Source organism: Austrofundulus limnaeus, unplaced genomic scaffold (genome assembly GCF_001266775.1).
Source record: "Austrofundulus limnaeus strain Quisiro unplaced genomic scaffold, Austrofundulus_limnaeus-1.0 Scaffold142, whole genome shotgun sequence".
NCBI classification, from domain to species: domain Eukaryota; kingdom Metazoa; phylum Chordata; class Actinopteri; order Cyprinodontiformes; family Rivulidae; genus Austrofundulus; species Austrofundulus limnaeus.
The window spans coordinates 961,846-969,795 of NW_013952544.1; the positions used below are offsets into that span (position 1 = coordinate 961,846).

Here is a 7,950-nt window from a genome sequence, read left to right on the forward strand (position 1 = left end):
ATTATATAAACTGTAAAATAATAATAATAATTGGATTAATATTATTATTAATAGTTTTAATGATTTCTACATTGTCAGTCCTTTTTTTTCTGCTCTGTTGTCAACATGTACAGTAATGGGAAATCCAGAYACTTGACCGTTTAGCGTTAGCCATTAGCTTCTCCAGCTAACGTGGTCTTTGTGCACTCCAGTTGTTCTATAGGATCTCCTTGGTCTGTAGTGTTTTAGTCTTTAACACGAATCAGAGATCATACTCATCTGAGTCTGCTGTGTTTGCAATGAGTTTTAACATGACTCAAAAGACCTGACTCATCTGTATTTCTAGTGATTCTTTGACTCTAATCAGAGTCCTGGCTCATCTGAGTATTCAGTGTTTCTGGTGGGTCTTTGAGCCGAATCAATGACCCAACTCATCTGATTTTGCAGCTTTTCCTGTGATTCTTTGACTCAAACCAGGGACATGACTCGTCTGAATCTGCAGTGTTTCTGGTGAGTCTTTAAACCAAAACTGCTGCAGCGGGCGATATGCATTCCTTCAAAAAATAAAGTTTGTTTTTTTCTGATCTTATTCACTCTAACAAACCTTTATTTTGATAAGCTGCACAAGTTTGTCACCGACCTTTGACCTGCAGAGAGGGAAAAATAAAACACTTTATGCTGGCTTAAATAGGTAGTTGTAGATGTTCTTCTTTTGGCTGTTCCCTCTTCGGGGGTCTCCACAGCCAGTCATTAATCTCACTCTGTCCTCTGCATCCTCTGTCCTCACTCCGTGTCCTCAACTGTCCTGTGCCGACCTAACCTCCGCCACTTCCTTATCCAACATCACAACTCTACTAAACTGTGACCCAAACCACAAATCAGCTCACAAATCAGATATCTTCCTCTGCAGGGTGACAATGTTTTTTTTTTATTTTTATCTTTTTTTTTTGATGACTTCTCTTTTTTTTTTTGATATGAAGCTGCTTTAACAGTGTCTGACCACAAGAGGGCAGCATTCTCTGCTCCAAAACCAGCTCATCAGTTAAAATAAACCAGTTTGACCACCAACCCCCTTATTTATCGCAAGTGTTTAAAAAGTGTTTATCATAAGCAGGAGTCATTTCCCCCTTAAAAATACGATTGTTTCTTTTATTRTGATTGTTTTCCAGATTCAGATGAGATCAGCTTTGCTGTATTCAAATGCATGCAAACATGGGAGGTGTTCTCTCTGTCTCTGTTTGTTTAGGGAAATCACTGCAGGCTCCGCCCACCTGCCCTCACCTCTGCCTGCCTCCAACGGACATCAACTGACAAAAATCCAGGTGAGGCTTTAAATTTCAACTCTGCTTTATTGTTCTGCTGGGGAGGCTTTTTACAGCCTGGATCTCAGGTCATTATTACTGGAATTAAATCTTTACTGTGAATTATTTTATTTCACAGGAGACATATTTTTAAGTTTGGTCTCCTCTTTTCTGAGATAATTGTTGAAGGAGGAAACTTTCAGTCACAAGGCCGGACAATGAGGAACTGTGTGAGAGTGGCCYAGAGGAACGGCACTTTGTTTTCTCTTTCCTCCTTTTCCTCTCAGACAACATTAATTTGAGATTTTCAATTCTGACCGCAGCTTATTTTTACATCGAAGAGATCATTTTTATCCCGTGTTTGCCCTGAGGAGTTCCTCATTTTTTTCAAAATAAAAGTTGTGTGTTTTTGAGTTGCTCTCTGCAAGTATTTTTGTTCATGTTTTGCATCTGGAGGATTTGGACTTTTTCCGGGAAAACCGACTCCAACTTTGTTCTTCAGCAAAACTGAAACTTTTTTGTTGTTGTTTTCGAGCTCAAAGAGCTGTTTGGAAATTTTATCAAGAAGTTCCTGAAGGAGTTCGGAAAATTTAATCTTTTTTGTGCTTGGTGCGTTTTTTGTTTTATATGCTTTCTTCATGACTCGTCTGTTTTTTAAAAGACAAAATAATATTTTAACGTCCTCATTTTTATATTTACTGTGAGTAAAGACTGAGAGCCGAAGGAGCTGAAAACGAGTTGGTAAAGCTAAATCCTGCAGAAAACGGTATTAAAAAGTAAAGCTCAACTTAAAAGCAAAACTTTAGCCGAAGAGCAGCAAAACAGTAGCTAAAACAGTAGAATAATAGCTAAATGCTTGTAGATGTATGGATGATGGGCTGTAGAAGTTCAATTTTAAAGCAGAAGAATAGTGTCTAAAAACAGCAGAACAGTACCGGGGTAGTTAAAAACAGTAGGACAATAGCTAAATGCTGGTCGCTAAACATTACAAAACAGATGCTAAAGATAAAATTAGAAAAATAAATTATTAAATTAGACATAGTAATTAAAAAATGAACACAAATTACATTTTAAAGCAGAAGAATAGTGGCTAAAAAAAGCTGAAGGAGCAAACAGTATTAAAAATAAAGCACAAGCTAAAAGCAGCAGAATGATAGCAAAACACTAGCCATTAAACTTAGCAAAAGAGATGCTGAAGATAAAATTAGCTAAACAAATGCTAAAATTAGGCAGAATAGTTTAAAACTGACCAGCAATTACATTTTAAAACACCAGATTAGTGGCTAAAAGCAGAACACAAGCTAAAAGCTGCATAACAACTCAGAAAAAGCTAAAAACAGCAGGACAATAGCTGAAAGCTAAAAGGGCAAACAGGATTAAAATGTAGCTCAAGCTAAAAGGAAAACTTTAGCTGAAAAGCAGCAGAACATTAGCTAAAAGCAGTAGGACAGTAACTAAAAGCAAAACAGATGCTGCTTTTAGCTACTGCTCTACATTTAGCTTGTGCTGTACTTTTTAATATTGGTTTGCTCTTCTTATAGCTTCTGTTCTACAGCAGAATAGTGGCTAAAAAGCAGAACAGTAGCTAAAAATTCAATATAGAAGAAGAGAAACATGTAACCTGATTAGAATATGAGCAAAACCTTATTTGAATTTAAAAAATGAGCAGATTTGTTAAAAAAAGGTCAAAGGTATAAAATCTGTAACTTAAATCTAAAATTTGCAGAAAAACACAGAAAAGCTAAAAGTAGCTTAAGAAAATGTGCAGAAGCCGAAACTATAAACAGGAAAAGTCTGAACGCTGAGTCGTCCTTCACACTTTCACCGTGCTGTCAGCGATCTTTGAGTTGATGGGCTGAATAAAAAAACAAACTTTTGTTTCTACAGTTTTCAGTTTGGTCGTGTTCAGATCTTCACACTGACTCAGGAGCGAGCTGATGACTCCTCTGCCTCAGGTCTGCTGGCCTCACTTGCTCTGACCGCTGTCGGGTCATGGAGGAGTGTGTGTTCTCAGAGAAAGGTAGGGCAGGGTGTGTGTGTGTGTGTGTGTGCGTGTGCGTGTGTGTGTGTGTGTGTGACAGAACTTTTCACATGTGATTTACAGATTTTACTTCTTCCTGTTGTTTCATTTTTTTACCTGTAAAACCTGACTTACTGTGAAACTACAACGTGAGTCACATAACTACAAACTACAAACAACAACACTGAAGTTCTGTAGGTTTGGGTCAAATGAAGCAACTAAACCATTCTCAAATTAAAAACATGTTTCAGTACCTTACCTGGTTGAAAATAGTTCAAGTTACCAAATGTTTGGAGATACTGGATTAAAAATAAATTAACTGCATAATGGCAATGTTACCATTTTGCTACTGACGCAATGCATTCTGGGGATGATGATGAAGACAGTTAAGACTAAAACGCAAAGTCAAGGCTAAAATCTATAATGTTTGAAGCTACTGAATTTGTACTGTATGTATGTATATATTATTAACATGTGGAGTCCGAGCTGATATTATTAGTTTGGGAGCTCATGCCATATATTGCCACATATATTAGCTGTAGAGCTAATGTTATTTTCATTAGCTCAGGAGCTAACAYTTTTTATTTGCTCAGGAGGTAATGCTATATTTATTAGCACTGGAGGTATCTCTGTATTAGCTTTGGGGCTAATGCTTTATTTATTATCTCTGGAGCTAACGTTATATTTATTAGCTCAAGAGATAATGCTATATTTTTTTGTAACTCAGTAGCTAACATTATGTTTATTCTCAGTTAACGTTATATTTATTAGCTCGGGAGCTAACGCTATATTTTTGTAGCTCTGGAGCTAACATATTTATTATTTCAGGAGCTAACACTATATTTTTTGTAGCTCTGGAGCTAACACTATATTTATTAGCTCTGAAGCTAACATATTTATTATTTCAGGAGCTAACACTATATTTTTTGTAGCTCTGGAGCTAACACTATGTTTGTTAGCTCTGGCGCTAACATATTTATTATTTCAGGAGCTAATGCTATATTTTTCGTAGCTCTGGAGCTAACACTTTTAATTTTAGAGCTAACATTATATTTAATAACTCGGACTAACACTGTATTTATTAAATCTGGAGCTAACGCTATATTTTCTAGCTTTGGAGCTAACTCAAAAGCTTAAAGGCTAAAGCTGCTAACAGGCAACATTCATGAGACAGTTATATTTTTCTAATATATAAGAATTAAACTGCCTGCAGTATTTGCAGTAGTTTGTTTTTATAGTTGAGGTAAACAGATGAGATTAACATCAAGGTTTGACATGATTCATCAGATTATCTCAGATTAACACGTTGGGGTAAACTTGCGATATGCATTCGAAATATTAGACCTTTTAACTTAAAACTGTTGTAATTTTTTGGGAAACACACATTTGTGCGTGAGTCGTCAGAGCGACCTGCTGAGCTTCCAGCAGCTGACCCCAGATCAGATTGAGGTTAGTGACATTTTACACCTCAGTGCTCGCCGTACGGCACATTAACCCTCGACGGCGCTTTCTAACGCAGATTAAATAAATCTGTGAAGAGGAAAGCTGCTCTGAGTTTCCTTCAACACCAGGAAGAATATAGAATCAGGCGAGAAAACAGTTTTTATTTTTTTTATTCTTTGAAGAAGATCTCAATAAATAACATAATTAGAGCTGAAGGTGAATCACAATGAGAGCAGGATGATGGGAAAACACTTTTCGCGCCAGATTTGCATAATTTGGATATATTCTGTGTAATTTCGCTAAAGTGAGAGGAAAACAAAACAGAAGGGAAGGTTTGAGCGTGCACTTATCATAAAACGAAGTGCGACGCCGTTAACCGCCGCTGTGCTTTTAGCAAATATCCATCTCTGCCTCTGCGTCGTTATCACCCTCCTGATTATGGATGCACAGATAAACAAACACGTGCACGAGGACACGCTCGCTGCACTCAACACACTCAGTGTGTGCGGTTCTGAGTTATGAGCCAACGCCGCTCCACCACGTGCTCCATGTTTTATGAGATGAGCAAGCTTTAATGACTCTGTCACCAGTAAATGGGCTCTGATTTGTAGCACAGCTGTCGCTCCACACTGCAATCACACACACAAAACATACACACATACTGAACACACAAAAACATACACACCTACTGAACACACAAAAACACACACCTACTGAACACCTACACATCCATACAGATGCTGATGCATTTGTTTGTATCTTTTAGTTAAAGAAAAGTGCCTACAAAGATAATTTTAATTACTTCTAACAAACAAAAGTTTTAAAAATGTAAGTAAAAATCAGTGGTGGGCATGAAATGCTAATAGCAGAACTAGCTTGTCATTTAGCGGATTAGCTTTTTTTGCTAACTTTTGAAACCGTTAGTGGACCAATTAGCTTTCACTAAATTAAGTTCCATTCATTTTAATTCCACAAAAACAAAACAAAAAAATTCACAAGCGTAAAACTTCAATTTATATGTCCTTTATCCCAAATTAAATAAAAACTATCCCCTTTTACAAGCAGTATTGGATGTTTGTGTAGCACTTCAAACTAAGAACCTACTGAAAATAAATAAAATAATATTTAACGATATCTAAATAACAAATTTAAAGTTTGACTATTTATAAAATATGTTAGAGAAAGTGGTTTGACTAACTTTAAACGGTATTTACAAAAATAAAAACTCAATCTAGAAATGCTTTTATTCTGAAACTAGAAGTATCACTAGTTAGACAGAGCTATAACTGGTTCGGATTTGCTGATTTGCTTCAGATGACCCTCCCCACCTTTAAATTAGACCAATAGAAAACTAATAACAGGTTTGTGTCAGTCCCACCAGTCTTAGCGGTTAGCGTTAGCTTCCACAAATTTTCTATCTGTTTAGCGGTTAAGTGGATTTTGTCAGCTGTTCCCACCACTGCTAAAAATCAACTAAGTTTTTTTCATTAAAATTGTTTTTGAAAAACGATGGCCTCAAAGCTGGTCTGGACACAAGGATGGTACCCCGTTATGTGTCCTGTAATCTGTCTTCAGTATGTTTAAAGTGGGACAGGTAGTCACAGGGCTGTTTGGTATCGTGGTGTGTAACACACTGGGCATGTGCAACAGAAAACTGAGGACAGAGCTTCGAAGCTTGGCATCCCGTGACAGCTGCTCAGATTATTCAGAAGGTCCAGTAAGGCACAAGATATCTGCGTACGTGAATCTTCTCTTATCAACAAAAGCAGGCTGGTCATTCGTGTAGAGGTTAAAACATAGGCTAACTAGTACAGATCCTTGAGGAGTTCCATTCCTTTGGAGTCTACATCTAGAGAAGGAGCCCTTCAAACCTGAACAAGTTACGATCTCTTCCTTTTTACCTATTTTATTTATTTGTGATTTTTTGTTATTTTACTTTCGGGTTCTTTCAATGACCTTTGTAGGTAAAAACAAATCTGTCWGTATCTGTATGAATTTAATCTCATGATAGATTTTGTCTCAAACATTCTGACATGTTGCTGCAGAGAAAAGCTGCTCCTCTGATTCAGGCAGCGGCTCCATCACAGCTCATATTTAATCGATGCACCTTTTCCTCAGAGGATCCATCGATCCGCGTCCTGCTGTAAATTTTCTGTCTCTGACGTTAAAGTTTTAGATGCAAAGCAGTTTTATTATTTATATTATTATTAATATTATTATTACTCATTAACACTTTGAGCGGTTTCCAAACATTCACAATGTTTGGTTTCACAACTCAACCTGCTGTTTGACTGGAAGGTATATAAAAAATAAGAACACGGCTGTGAGGGACTGAGAGGTGGTTTAGTTCAGTTTATTTAGTAAATATGAACAAAATCCAAGAAATATCATTTTAACATTGATTTTACATTTTAAAAAGAAAACATTTACCTTCATGTTTGAGACAAGAGAGAACTGTCTGCAGCAGGACAGGAACAGGACGAATGAGGACAGTAGGACATGTTAGACTGGAACTTACAGGACATGTATGAGGACAGTAGGACATGTTAGACTGGTACAGGACATGTATGAGGACAGTAGGACATGTTAGACTGGTACAGGACATGTATGAGGACAGTAGGACATGTTAGACTAGTCCAGGACATGTAGGAGGATATGTTTGTCCAACCACTGTTTTTGCCCAACATTTATGCAGTAAAATAAATTTGTTCAGTTTTCTAATAAATCTGTTTAATTATGTTTTTATTTGCTGAACATTTAAACATTAAACTCATAAAACACTTGTTTTATCACAGTTAAGTCTTTTAAACATCCTGATTCTGACCAGTTGTTATAATTTGATGTTATTACAGGTAACAACCAGCAGGTGTCGCTGTGGCAAAGAGTTTCACCTGCTCTGACCGGTTTAGACTCTATTTTATGGTCTTCTGCTTCTTTTTTTCTCTTTTTTTATTAAACTTTCCAGCAGTTGATCTTCTTCACTTGGTTACATCAACTTACAGACGCGCACACGTTTGTTGTTGCTGTTGTTGTTGTTGACACGTCCGTCTGTCTTGTTTACACACTCGGCGCTGGCTGACAGTGAAGCAGGTGTGCCCTTTAGATTTCAGAGAAATGTCAGGCGATGATGTGCGTGAGGAGTGTGTTTGTGTTATCAAGTTTTGAAATGATTTCTGGATTGGTAGTCTCTTCCCCCCAGCTCCCCTC

At 37.1% G+C, this 7,950-nt stretch overlaps 1 long non-coding RNA gene across 2 annotated transcripts in view; it reads left to right on the plus strand.

The window, feature by feature from the left end:
• Positions 1-7,950, plus strand: part of LOC106523031 (uncharacterized) — a 29,322-nt gene that overhangs the window by 1,083 nt on the left and 20,289 nt on the right. For both annotated transcript variants that reach the window (XR_001310843.1, XR_001310844.1), the window contains exons 2-4: positions 427-489; positions 1,226-1,301; positions 3,168-3,300. This is a non-coding gene — a long non-coding RNA (uncharacterized LOC106523031). The remainder of the gene's footprint in view (positions 1-426; positions 490-1,225; positions 1,302-3,167; positions 3,301-7,950) is intronic.